The sequence below is a fragment of the Tachyglossus aculeatus genome, chromosome Y4 (genome assembly GCF_015852505.1).
Source record: "Tachyglossus aculeatus isolate mTacAcu1 chromosome Y4, mTacAcu1.pri, whole genome shotgun sequence".
Lineage (NCBI taxonomy): Eukaryota > Metazoa > Chordata > Mammalia > Monotremata > Tachyglossidae > Tachyglossus > Tachyglossus aculeatus.
Window position 1 is genome coordinate 5063111 of NC_052096.1, and position 14208 is coordinate 5077318.

Genomic DNA, 14208 nt, shown 5'->3' on the forward strand with positions numbered 1-14208 from the left:
ACTGGGGGCGGGGAGGGGGTGGGGTGGGGGGCCGCTCCTGGACGCCGACCCGGAGACCTGTGTGGGACGACAGGGGGGCGAGAGGGGGGCGGGGGCCGCCTGGGTCCCGGCCCCGGCCTCACGGGGGGCGGACCGTCCCCCCCAGCCCAGACTTCCCCATCACCCGCCCCCCCCACCCCGGAAACTGCCAGCCAGAACACAAGAGGAAGTGCGGGGGAAACCCCTCCCCCAGGAAACCCTGCTTCAGGGTGGGGAGGGGGGTTGGGGTGGCGGGGAGGGGCTGGATGGGGGAAAGAGGAGGTTCGGGAACTGGACGGAACCGGGGGGGCCCTTCAAATCCCCCCATCCTCTCTCCATTGGGGGGGTCCAAAGCCTCGGTTGGTTCAAGGGGTTGCCCAGGCAACCATCACCCGGGCTGGGAGCGCTTCATCAGTGGAATCCACCCCCAGCCCCATTGCCACGGCAACCGCATCTTGTGGGGGGTGGAAAAGGGGGAGGGAGACCACCCCCCCCCCCCCTCAGCCCCATCTCTCTCCCCCACACACCCCCTCCCCTCGTCCTCACCTGGCCCCAACCTTGTCCCCCTCCCACCCCAGGCCCCCCATCTCTTCCCAGGGCCGGTGCCCACCTCTCCCTGCCCCTGCATCTTGGGGAGGGAGATAGAGGAAGACCCCCCACCCCCCAGCCCCATCCCATCCCTCTCCCCCACGCACCCCTTCGCCCTCACCTGGCCCCAACCTTGTCCCCCTCCCACCCCAGGCCCCCCATCTCTTCCCAAGGCCGGTGCCCACCTCTCCCTGCCCCTGCATCTTGGGGAGGGAGATAAAGGGAGACCCCCGCCCCCCAGCCCCATCCCATCACTCTCCTCCACGCACCCCGCTCGCCCTCACCTGGTCCCAACCTTGTCCCCCCCAGCCCCAGCCCAGTTCCCCCTCCCACCCCGGGCCCCCCATCTCTCCCTGCCCCTGCATCTTGGGGAGGGAGGTAAAGGGGGACCCCCGCCCCCCAGCCCCATCCCATCCCTCTCCCCCACACACCCCCTTGTCCTCACCTAGCCCCAACCTTGTCCATCCATCCCCAGCCCCGTTCCCCCTCCCACCCCGGGCCCCCCACCTCTCCCTGCCCCTGCATCTTGGGGAGGGAGGTAAAGGGAGACCCCCCGCCCCCCAGCCCCATCCCATCCCTCTCCCCCATGCACCCCCTCGCCCTCACCTGGCCCTAACCTTGTTCCCCCCAGCCCCAGCCCAGTTCCCCCTCCCACCCCAGGCCCCCCATCTCTCCCCAAGGCCGGTGCCCACCTCTCCCTGCCCCTGCATCTTGGGGAGGGAGGTAAAGGGAGACCCCCCAACCCCATCCCTCTCCCCCACCCACCCCCTCGCCTGGCCCCAACTTTGTCCACCCACCCCAGCCCCGTTCCCCCTCCCACCCCGGGCCCCCCATCTCTCCCCAAGGCCGGTGCCCACCTCTCCCTGCCCTGCTCCTGCATCTTGGGGGGGGAGGTAAAGGGGAAGGGAGACCCCCCCAACCCCCAGCCCCATTCCTCTCCCCCACGCACCCCCTCGCCCTCACCTGGCCCCCCGGGCCCCCCATCTCTTCCCAAGGCCGGTGCCCCCATCTCCCTGCCCCTGCCCACACCCTGCCTTCTCCGGGTTGTTTACAGATTTGGGGAGAGCCGACTGGGGCGTTAATGGGGTTGGGATGGCTCAAGCTGGATAATCCCGGAGCCGGCTGTACCCCATTATCCGGGGGGATGGGGGCAAGACACCTGTAGCCAAGGCCCAAAGGCCCCAGGGCAGCCCTGCGATTCGCCCTCCCTCTGCTTGTCCCGGGGGGCTCGGAGGGAGAGGAGGAAGTGGCCCCCGAGGCCCAGGGGAGCCAGTTAGGAGTAATTAGACTGGTCCAAGGGGAAGGCCACAGGCCCACAGGCCCACAGGCCCACAGCTGCTCTCTCTCTTTCTGTCTCTGGGGCTCGGGGTGCGGCCTCCCCACCACCCCACTTTTCCCTCTGGACACCCCAGGAATCAGGGGGTCTTCTCCCACGGGCCCCCCTCACCCACCCACCCACCCACCCCCCGAGGGACCCGGAGAGGGGCAAGACGGGCCCCGGCAGAATCACCCTCGAGGAGGCAGGGCGTCCCCCAAACCCCCAGCCCCGGTTCACCCCAATCCTCCCCCCCAAGGTGGCGGAGGGCGGAGGAGGGCAGGCCCGGGGCGGGGTCACCCCCCACAATACACACCCCCGCCCCACAAAACGCCCTCCAGGGCCCCTGCCCCTCCTCGGTTCTTGGGGAGGCGGAGGGGGGGGGGGACACCCCAGAAATCTGGGGAAGAGGAGGATGCCGGGATGAGGGAAGGGAGGGAATCTGGAAGGGGGAGCAGGGGAATTGGGGGGGAGGGAATCTGGAAAGGGGGGGCAGGGGAATCGGGGGGAAGGGAATCTGGAAAGGGGGGACGGGGGACAGGGGAATTGGGGGAAGGGAATCTGGAAAGGGGGGACGGGGGAGTTGGGGGGAGGGAATTTGGAAAGGGGGGACGGGATTTGGGGGGGAGGGAATCTGGAAAGGGGGGACGGGAATTATTAGGGGGAGGGAATCTGGAAAGGGGGACAGGGAAATTGGGGGGAAGGGAATCTGGAAAGGGGGACAAGGGAATTGCGGGGGAGGGAATCTGGAAAGGGGGACAGGGGAATTGGGGGGGAAGGGAATCTGGAAAGGGGGGACAGGGGAATGGGGGGGGGATCTGGAAAGGGGGGACAGGGGAATGGGGGGGGAGGGAATCTGGAAGGGGGGACAGGGGAATGGGGGGAGGGAATCTGGAAAGGGGGGACAGGGGAATGGGGGGGAGGGAATCTGGAAAGGGGGACAGGGGAATTGGGGGGGAATCTGGGAAGGGGGGTCAGGGGAATGAGGGGGGGGATCTGGAAAGGGGGGACAGGGGAATGGGGGGGAGGGAATCTGGAAGGGGGGACAGGGGAATGGGGGGAGGGAATCTGGAAAGGGGGACAGGGGAATTGGGGGGGAATCTGGAAAGGGGGACGGGAATGAGGGGGATGGAATCTGGGAAGGGGGGTCAGGGGAATGGGGGGAAGGGCATCTGGAAAGGAGGGGCAGGGGAATTGAGGGGGGAGGAGGGGGAGCCCCATTATGGGGGTGAAGCAGGAAGTGACCCGCCTGGGGAGGGAGGGAGGGAGGAGGAAGGGCGCCCGGGAAACTGGGGGGCTGGTTGTTCCTCCTGGTGACCCCCACTTCTTTGGGGTCACTGGTTGGGGGCGGAATCGGGGGAGGGGCTGGAAGCATCAGGGCGGGGAGGGGGGCCCAAAGGGGCATTTTGGGGGGCCGGACCGAAATGGGGGGGGGTCTTAGCAGACCCCCTCGCCCTGGTAAAAGGGGGGGTTGGGGGGTCCCCCAATCCTCCCCTATTTGGGGGAGGGGCTGGGGACATGGGAGTCGGGGGGGAGGGGAGGGGGGGTCCCCCCTAATTGCCCTTCCGGGGCTGGAGGCCGAGGGAGGGGCGCCCCAAGGGGGGGGTGGGGGGGACTCCTTTTCCCCGCGGAGGTACCTTCCGAGGCGGGGGGCGCGGGCAGCGCGCGGGGAACCCTGCGTCTCCCTCCGCGGCGGCGGCGGCGGATGAATCCCCCAGCCGGATCCCGCTCCCTCGCTGCTCCCCGCCGGCGGAGGGATCCGGCCCGCGCCGTGACGAGGCCGCGCCCAAGGCCCCGCCGGGACAGACCAAACGACCCGGCGCGGGGGGGGGGGGGCGGCGGGAGGAGGCGCGTGCGCAAACCACCCTCCGGAGACACGGCAGCCCCGCCACTGCAGCCCACCGTGACTCACAAACCTTTATTTCCTCTCCTCAGGAAAGGAAAGTGCGTTTTGAGCCACGCAACGGCCACCGGGCCGGGTCCCCTTCAGCGTCCCCCCCCGCCGACGTCGGCGATGGTACGGGCCGAAGTTGAAGCTGCTCAGCAGTCACGTGACGGCGGGCCGGCGCCCCACCCGGAATGGGCGTGGTCGGGCCTGGAGGTGGGGGGGGGCGCCGAGCCGCCATGTTGTCCTCCGTGACGTCACGGCCCCGCCCCCGCCCTGCGGGAGCCGGGAGCGGCCGCCAGGGGGCGCCACAGCCCAAAGAGACGGGGGGAGCGTCTGACAGAGAGGCCCTCATTCAGTCCTATTTAGTGAGCGCTTCTGCGGGCGGGGCACCGTACTAAGCGCTCTTAAGAGGACAAGATAAATAAATACGATTGATTGATTGATAAAGCACTAGGGAGACACATTCCCTGCCCACGATGAGCTTATCATCTAGAGGGAGGCCTTCATTTAGTCAGTCGCTTCATTCCATCGTATTTATTGATTGTTGTGTGCAGAGCACCGTACTAAGCGCTCTTAAGAGGACAAGATAAATAAATACGATTGATTGATTGATAAAGCACTAGCGAGACACATTCCCTGCCCACGATGAGCTTATCATCTAACATCATTTATTCAGTTACCCACAATGAGCTTATCATCTAGAGGGAGGCCTTCATTTAGTCAGTCGCTTCATTCCATCGTATTTATTGATTGTTGTGTGCAGAGCACCGTACTAAGCGCTCTTAAGAGGACAAGATAAATAAAATACGATTGATTGATTGATAAAGCACTAGCGAGACACATTCCCTGCCCACGATGAGCTTATCATCTAACATCATTTATTCAGTTACCCACAATGAGCTTATCATCTAGAGGGAGGCCTTCATTTAGTCAGTCGCTTCATTCCATCGTATTTATTGATTGTTGTGTGCAGAGCACCGTACTAAGCGCTCTTAAGAGGACAAGATAAATAAAATACGATTGATTGATTGATAAAGCACTAGGGAGACACATTCCCTGCCCACGATGAGCTTATCATCTAACATCATTTATTCAGTTACCCACAATGAGCTTATCATCTAGAGGGAGGCCTTCATTTAGTCAGTCGCTTCATTCCATCGTATTTATTGATTGTTGTGTGCAGAGCACCGTACTAAGCGCTCTTAAGAGGACAAGATAAATAAAATACGATTGATTGATTGATAAAGCACTAGGGAGACACATTCCCTGCCCACGATGAGCTTATCATCTAACATCATTTATTCAGTTACCCACAATGAGCTTATCATCTAGAGGGAGGCCTTCATTTAGTCAGTCGCTTCATTCCATCGTATTTATTGATTGTTGTGTGCAGAGCACCGTACTAAGCGCTCTTAAGAGGACAAGATAAATAAAATACGATTGATTGATTGATAAAGCACTAGCGAGACACATTCCCTGCCCACGATGAGCTTATCATCTAACATCATTTATTCAGTTACCCACAATGAGCTTATCATCTAGAGGGAGGCCTTCATTTAGTCAGTCACTTCATTCCATCGTATTTATTGATTGTTGTGTGCAGAGCACCGTACTAAGCGCTCTTAAGAGGACAAGATAAATAAAATACGATTGATTGATTGATAAAGCACTAGCGAGACACATTCCCTGCCCACGATGAGCTTATCATCTAACATCATTTATTCAGTTACCCACAATGAGCTTATCATCTAGAGGGAGGCCTTCATTTAGTCAGTCGCTTCATTCCATCGTATTTATTGATTGTTGTGTGCAGAGCACCGTACTAAGCGCTCTTAAGAGGACAAGATAAATAAAATACGATTGATTGATTGATAAAGCACTAGGGAGACACATTCCCTGCCCACGATGAGCTTATCATCTAACATCATTTATTCAGTTACCCACAATGAGCTTATCATCTAGAGGGAGGCCTTCATTTAGTCAGTCACTTCATTCAATCGTATTCATTGATTGCTGTGTGCAGAACACTGTACTAAGCGCTCTGAAGAGGACAATAGAACACTAGGCAGACACATTCCCTTCGGACGATGAGCTTATCATCTAGAGGAAGGCCTTCATTTAGTCAGTCACTTCATTCAATCGCATTCATTGATCGCTGTGCAGAGCACTGTACTAAGCGCTCTGAAGAGGACGATGGAACACTAGGCAGACACATTCCCTGCCCACGATGAGCTTATCATCTAGAGGGAGGCCTTCATTTAGTCAGTCACTTCATTCCATCGTATTTATTGATTGTTAATAATAATAATAATGTTGGTATTTGTTAAGCGCTTACTATGTGCCAAGCACTGTTCTAAGCGCTTGGGTAGATACAAGGTAATCAGGTTGTCCCACATGGGGCTCACAGTCTTCATCCCCATTTTACAGATGAGGGAACTGAGGCCCAAAGAAGTGAAGTGACTTGCCCAAAGTCACACAGCTGACAAGTGGCGGAGCAGGGATTTGAACCCACGACCGCTGACTCCAAAGCCCGGGCTCTTTCCACTGAGCCACACTGCTTCCCAAATGATGACATTTATTAAGTGCTTACTATGTGCAAAGCACTGTTCTAAGCACTGGGGATGTTACAAGGTGATCAGGTTGCCTCACGGGGGGCTCACAGTTTTAATCCCCATTTTACAGATGAGGGAACTGAGGCCCAGAGAATTTAAATGATTGTTGTGTGCAGAGCACCGTACTAAGCGCTCTGAAGAGGACCATAGAACACTAGGCAGACGCATTCCCTGCCCACGATGAGCTTATCATCTAGAGGGAGGCCTTCATTTAGTCAGTCACTTCATTCCATCGTATTTATTGATTGTTGTGTGCAGAGCACCGTACTAAGCGCTCTTAAGAGGACAAGATAAATAAATACGATTGATTGATTGATTGATAAAGCACTAGGGAGACACATTCCCTGCCCACGATGAGCTTATCATCTAACATCATTTATTCAGTTACCCACAATGAACTTATCATCTAGAGGGAGGCCGTCATTTAGTCAGTCACTTCATTCAATCGTATTCATTGATTGCTGTGGGCAGAGCACTGTACTAAGCGCTCTGAAGAGGACGATAGAACACTAGGCAGACACATTCCCTGCCCACGATGAGCTTATCATTTAGAGGGAGGCCTTCATTTAGTCAGTTGCCTCATTCAATCATATTTATTGATTGCTTTGTGCAGAGCACCGTACTAAGCGCTCTGAAGAGGACCACAGAACACTAGGCAGACACATTCCCTGCCCACGATGAGCTTATCATCTAGAGGGAGGCCGTCATTTAGTCAGTCACTTCATTCCATCGTATTTATTGATTGTTGTGTGCAGAGCACTGTACTAAGCGCTCTGAAGAGGACGATGGAACACTAGGCAGACACATTCCCTGCCCACGATGAGCTTGTCATCTAGAGGGGAGGCCTTCATTTAGTCAGTCACTTCATTAAATCATATTCATTGATTGCTTTGTGCAGAGCACCGTACTAAGCGCTCTGAAGAGGACCACAGAACACTAGGCAGACACATTCCCTGCCCACGATGAGCTTATCATCTAGAGGGAGGCCTTCATTCGATCATATTTATTGATTATTGTGTGCAGAACACTGTACTAAGCATTCTGAAGAGGACCATGGAACAATAGGCAGACGCATTCCCTGCCCACGATGAGCTTATCATCTAGAGGGAGGCCTTCATGTAGTCAGTCACTTCATTCAATCGTATTCATTGATTGCTGTGTGCAGAGCACTGTACTAAACGCTTTGAAGAGGACCATAGAACACTGGACTAAGCGCTCCGAAGAGGATGACAGAACACTAGGCAGACACATTCCCTGCCCACGATGAGCTTACAGTCTAGAGGGAGGCCTTATTTATTGTCAATTCATTCAATAAAGAACTATTACTGTGTGCAGAGCACTGTACTTAGCGCTCTGAGGAGGACAATGGAACACTAGGCAGACGCATTCCCTGCCCACTATGAGCTTATCATCTATCATCATTTATTCAGTTAATTCATTCAGTCGTATTTATTGAACGCTTACTGTGTGCAGAGCACTGGACTAAACGCTCAGGAAAGGACAATACAACAATAAACAGTGACATTCCCTGCCCACTATGAGCTTATCATCTATCATCATTTATTCAGTTAATTCATTCAGTCGTATTTATTGAACGCTTACTGTGTGCAGAGCACTGGACTAAACGCTCAGGGAAGGACAATACAACAATAAACAGTGACATCCCCTGCCCACAACAAGCTCACAGTCTGGAGTGGGGAAGACAGACACTAATACAAATAATATTTAGTGAGTGATTACTGTTCCCTAAGCGCTCAGGAGAGGACAGTAGAACCCTAGGCAGACACATTCCCTGCCCACGATGAGCTTATCATTCATTCAATCGTATTTACTGAGCGCTTACTGTGTGCAGAGCACTGTAGTAAGCGCTTGGAAAAGGCAGCACAACAACAAACAGACACATTCCCTGTCCACAGCGAGCTCACAGTCTAAAGTGGGGGAGACAGTTATTAATACAAATAAATAAAATTACAGATATGGCCATAAGTGCTTTGGGGTTGGGACGGGAGAGTCGGCGAGGCACCCACATATACACAAACACACACTAGGATTCATTCATTTAATCATATTTTTTTGAGCACTTACTGTGTATAGAACACTGTACCACTACTACTAATAATTGTGGTATTTGTTAAGCACTTGCTAATCACCAGGCACTGTACTAAGTGCTGGGGTAGATACAAGATAATAATAATAATAATAATGGCATTTATTAAGCGCTTACTATGTGCAAAACACAGTTCTAAGCGCTGGGGAGGTTACAGGGTGATCAGGTTGTCCCACGTGGGGCTCACAGTCTGTATCCCCGTTTTTCAGATGAGGGAACTGAGGCCCAGAGAACTGAAGCGACTTGCCCAGAGTCACACAGCAGATAAGCCGGGATGAGAAGCGGATCAGGCCGGGGCTCTCTCCAAGATGAAGGGGAAGCAGTGAGGGGGAGAAAGCAAGCAGTGGTATTTATTGAGTGCTTACTTCTTGCAGTGCACTGGATTAAGATTTTAGGAGATCACAATCCAACAGGGTTGTTAATAATAATTGTGATATTTGTTAAGCGCTTGCTATGTGTCAAGCACTATAGTAGCGTGGCTCAGTGGAAAGAGCAAAGGCTTGGGAGTCAGAGGCCATGGGTTCGAATCTCGACTCCTCCACTTGTCAGCTGTGTGACCTTGGGCAAGGCACTTAACTTCTCAGTGCCTCAGTTACCTCGTCTGTAAAATGGGGATTAAGATTGTGAGCCCCACGTGGGACAACCTGATCACCTTGTATACCCCCCAGCGCTTAGAACAGTGCTTTGCACGTAGTAAGCGCTTAACAAATATCACTATTATTATTATTATTATTATTATTATTATAGTAGATACAAGGTCATCAGGTCCCACGCTCTAAGTAGGAGGGAGAACAGATATTGATTTCCGCATTTTGCAGATGAGGAAGTGAAGTGACTTACCCAAGGTCACACAGCATTCATTCATTCATTCAATCGTATTTATTGAGCACTTACTGTGTGCAGAGCACTGGACTAAGCGCTTGGGAAGTCCAAGTCGGCAACATCTAGAGACGGTCCCTACCCAACAGTGGGCTCACAGTCTAGAAGGGGGAGACAGAGAACAAAACAAAACATATTAACAAAATAAAATAAATAGAATAAACATGTACAAGTAAAATAAATAAATAAATAAATAGAGTAATAAATACGTACAGACATATATTTTTAGACTGTGAGCCCATTGTTGGGTAGGGACTGTCTCTATATGTTGCCAACTTGGACTTCCCAAGCGCTTAGTACGGTGCTCTGCACACAGTAAGCGCTCAATAAAAACGATTGATGATGATGATGATATATACAGCGGACAAGTGGTGAAGCCGGGATTAGAACCCAAGTCCTCTAACACCCCAGCCCATGCTCTTTCCACAAGACTGCACTGCTTCTCATTGGTAAGCAACTCGATTTGCTTGTATTCACCCCAGCGTTTAGTACAGTGCCCGGCAAGTAGTAAGCACTTAGCAAACACCATCATCATTATTATTATCATCCCTCGAACCGTGGCTGGTTTGTGAGAACTTCCATGCCTGAGAGACCCCTCCCCAGGCCGAGCTTCACTCCGCGGGCCCGAAGGTTTTCCAAAAAAATTCATCCTGCACCTGTCACTCCCGCTCCTCAAAGCCATCCACACGGTGCCCATCCCTCTTTCATTCAGTTGTATTTATTGAGCACTTACTGTGCGCAGAGCACTGTACTAAGCGCTTGGGAGAGTACAATTCGGCAACAGATAGAGACAATCCCTATCCAACAATGGGCTCACAGTCTCATCAAGCAGAAAGAACAGTGCTTTGCACATAGTAAGCACTTAATCATCAATCGTATTTCTGGAGCGCTTACTATGTGCAGAGCACTGTACTAAGCGCTTGTACTAAATGCTTAATAAATGCCATTATTAAATTTCTCCCCATTGCCCACCTATCCTCCTTCCTGTCCAGCTCCACTCCAACCCCCCGCACTTTTTGCTCCTCTTATATATACCTCCTCACTGTGCTTCACTCTCATCTCTCTTGCTCTGTGCTCTTGGTTTTATTTATTCATTATTATTATTATTATTATTGTTTGTTATTATTCATTTATTTTATGGCATTTGTTATTTGAGAGAAGCAGTGTGGCCTAGTGGATAGACGCCCGGCCTGGGAATCTGAAGGACATGGGTTCTCATCCCGGCTCCGCCACTTGTCAGCTGTGGGATCTTGGGCAAGTCGCTTCATTTATCCGGGCCTCAATAGCCTCATTTGTGAAATGGGAATTAAGATTGTGAGCTCCACATGGGACCGGGACTGTGTCCAACACAATTTATTTGTATCCACTCCAGTGCAGAGAAGCAGCGTGGCTCAGTGGTAAGAGCCCGGGCTTGGGAATCAGAGATCGTGGGTTCTAATCCCGGCTCCATCACTTAGCTGTGGGACTTTGGGCAAGTCACTTCACTTCTCAGTGCCTCAGTGGCCTCATCTGTAAAATGGGGATGAAGACTGTGAGCCCCACGTGGGACAACCTGATTACCTTGTATCCGCCCCAGTGCTTAGAACAGTGCTTGGCACATAGTAAGCACTTAACAAATGCCATTATTATTATTACAAGTGCCTGGCACACACTAAGCACCTAACAAATAGCACAGTTATTATTTTTTTAATTAAGCACCAACTCTGTGAAGTGACTTGCATTGTGCATATTTGTACATATTTATAATTCTATTTATTTTATTAATCATGTGCATATATCTGCAATTCTATTGATCTATCTTGATGCTATTGATGCCTGTCTGCTTTTTTTGTTTTGCTTTCTGTCTCCCACTTCTAGACCATAAGCCCATTGTTGGGTAGGGATTGTCTCTATCTGTTGCCTAATTGTACTTTCCAAGCGCTTAGTCCAGTGCTCTGCACACAGTAAGTGCTCAATAAATACGATTGAATGAATGATGAATTAGAAACCAGGTCCTCCTACCTCTCAGGCCCGGGCTGTATCCACTTGGCCGAGCTGCTTCTCACGTTGGTTGGGCAAGCCCCCTTCTCTGTGCCTTAGTTTCCCCATCTGAAAACGATCTGCCAGACTGTAAGCTCCTAGAAGGAAGGGATCATGATTAGAACTGAATTGTGCTCCCCCAACCGCTTAGTACGGCTCAATGGAAAGAGCCCGGGCTTGGAAGTCAGAGGTCATTGGTTAGTAAGCGCTCAATAAATATGATTGATTGATTGATTGATTGGTTCAAATCCCGGCTCCGCCACTTGTGAGCTGTGTGACTTTGGCCAAGTCGCTTCACTTCTCTGGGCCTCAGTTACCTCATCTGTAAAATGGAGATTGACTGTGAGCCCCCCGTGGGACAACCTGATCACTTTGTATCCTCCCCAGCGCTTAGAACAGTGCTTTGTACATAGTAAGTGCTTAATAAATGTTATTATTATTATTATTATTACCCCTGGACAGCAAGACTTTCTACAGAGCGGGAGTAGGGGAGAGAGACAGAAACACAGAGAGAGAGACTCATCAGCACATAAAAAAGTAATAACTGTGGATTTTTTAAGCGCTTACTATGTGCCAAGCACTCTACCCAGTGTTGAGGTAAGTACAAGACAATTGGGCAGGACACAGTCCCTATCCCATTTGGGGCTCTCAGTCTTCACCCCCATTTTACTAGACGAGGGAACTGAGGCCCAGAGAAGTGAAGTGACTTGCCCAAGGTCACACAGCAGGCAAGCGGCAGAGCCGGGATTGGAACCCAGGTCCTTCTGACTCCCACGTCCAGGCTCTATAATAATAATAATAATAACGATGGTATTTGTTGAGCACTTACTATGTGCCAAGCACTGTTCTAAGCGCTGGGGTAGATACAAGATTGTCCCACATGGGGCTCACGGTCTTCATCCTCATTTTACAAATGAGGGAACTGAGGCCCAGAGAAGTGAAGTGACTTGCCCAACGTCACACAGCAGACAAGCGGCGGAGTCGGGATTAGAACCCACGACCTCTGACTTCCAAGCCGGGGCTCTGGCCACTACGCCACTCGGCCGTGCTGCCTCTCATTCATTCAATCGTATTTATTGAGCCCACTGTTGGGTAGGGACTGTCTCTATATGTTGCCAACTTGTACTTCCCAAGCGCTTAGTACAGTGCTCTGCACACAGTAAGCGCTCAGTAAATACGATTGATTGATTGATTGATTGATTGAGCGCCTACTGTGCGCAGAACACTGAACTAAGCGCTTCGGCCATGCTGGGGTGTATCTACCCCAGCGCTGAGAACAGTGCTTGGCACATAGTAAGCGCTGAACAAACACCCCAATTACCGTTATTATCTCTGTCACTCTGCTGTCCCCTTTTCCTCTCCTCCTCCCTCTGCCCTACCCCCTTCCCCTCCCCACAGCGCTGGTGTATATTTGTACATATTTATTACTCTATTTATTTTACTTGTACATATTTACTACTAATAATAATAATGATGGCATTTATTAAGCGCTTACTATGTGCCAAACACTGTTCTAAGCGCTGGGGAGGTTACAAGGTGATCAAGTTGTCCCATGGGGGGCTCACAGTCAATCAATCAATCATCAATCAATCGTATTTATTGAGCGCTTACTGTGTGCAGAGCACTGGACTAAGCGCTTGGGAAGTACAAGATGGCAACATATAGAGACAGTCCCTACCCAACAGTGGGCTCACAGTCTAGAAGGGGGAGACAGAGAACAAAACCAAACATACTAGCAAAATAAAATAAATATGTACAAGTAAAATAAATAGAGTAATCAATATGTACAAACATATATATATATATATATATATATATATATATATATATATATATATATATATATATATATACATGTGCTGTGGGGAAGGGAAGAAGGTAAGATGGGGAGGATGGAGGGGGGACGAGGGGGAGAGGAAGGAAGGGGGTCAGTCTGGGAAGACCTCCTGGAGGCCTTTCACAGTCTTCATCCCCATTTGACAGAGGAGGTAACTGAGGCCCAGAGAAGTGAAGTGACTTGCCCAAAGTCACCCAGCTGACAAGTGGCGGCGCCGGGATTCGAACCTCTGACCTCTGACTCCAAAGCCCGGGCTCTTTCGACCGAGCCACACTGCTTCCCCATTTACTACTCTATTTATTTTATCCGTGATGGGCATATAGCTAGAATTCTATTTATTCTGATGATGTTGACACCTGTCCGCACGTTTTGTCTGGTTGCCTGTCTCCCCCTTCTAGCCTGTGAGCCCGTTGTCGGGTAGGGACCGTCTCTCTCTGTTGCCGACTTCATCATCATCATCATCAATCGTATTTATTGAGCGCTTACTATGTGCAGAGCACTGTACTAAGCGCTTGGGAAGTACAAATTGACAACATATAGAGACGGTCCCTACCCAACAGTGGGCTCACAGTCTAAAAGACTTGTCCCGAGGACTTAGTCCAGTGCTCTGCGCACCCAGTAAGCGCTCAATAAATACGATGGAATGAATGACTGAATGCTGCCCTCTTTCCCTGTTCGCCTTGACGCCCCTCTCTCTGTGTACACAGTAAGCGCTCAATAAATACGATTGATTGATTGATTGATTGATTAGTAACCCTCTATCTCTCTAAGCCTCCCTCCATCCGTCCGTCTGTTCTTGGGGGCCCCTCGGGGTCCTTTTCTCCCCCTCCCCCGGCCCAGGGGTGGGGGGATTCGGGGGCTCCTTCCCCTTTAAGGCTCCTGGACCCCGCTTATTGTCTGGGCTCCGCACCAATGGGCGGGCAGGATGCGGGTGGGAGATCCGGC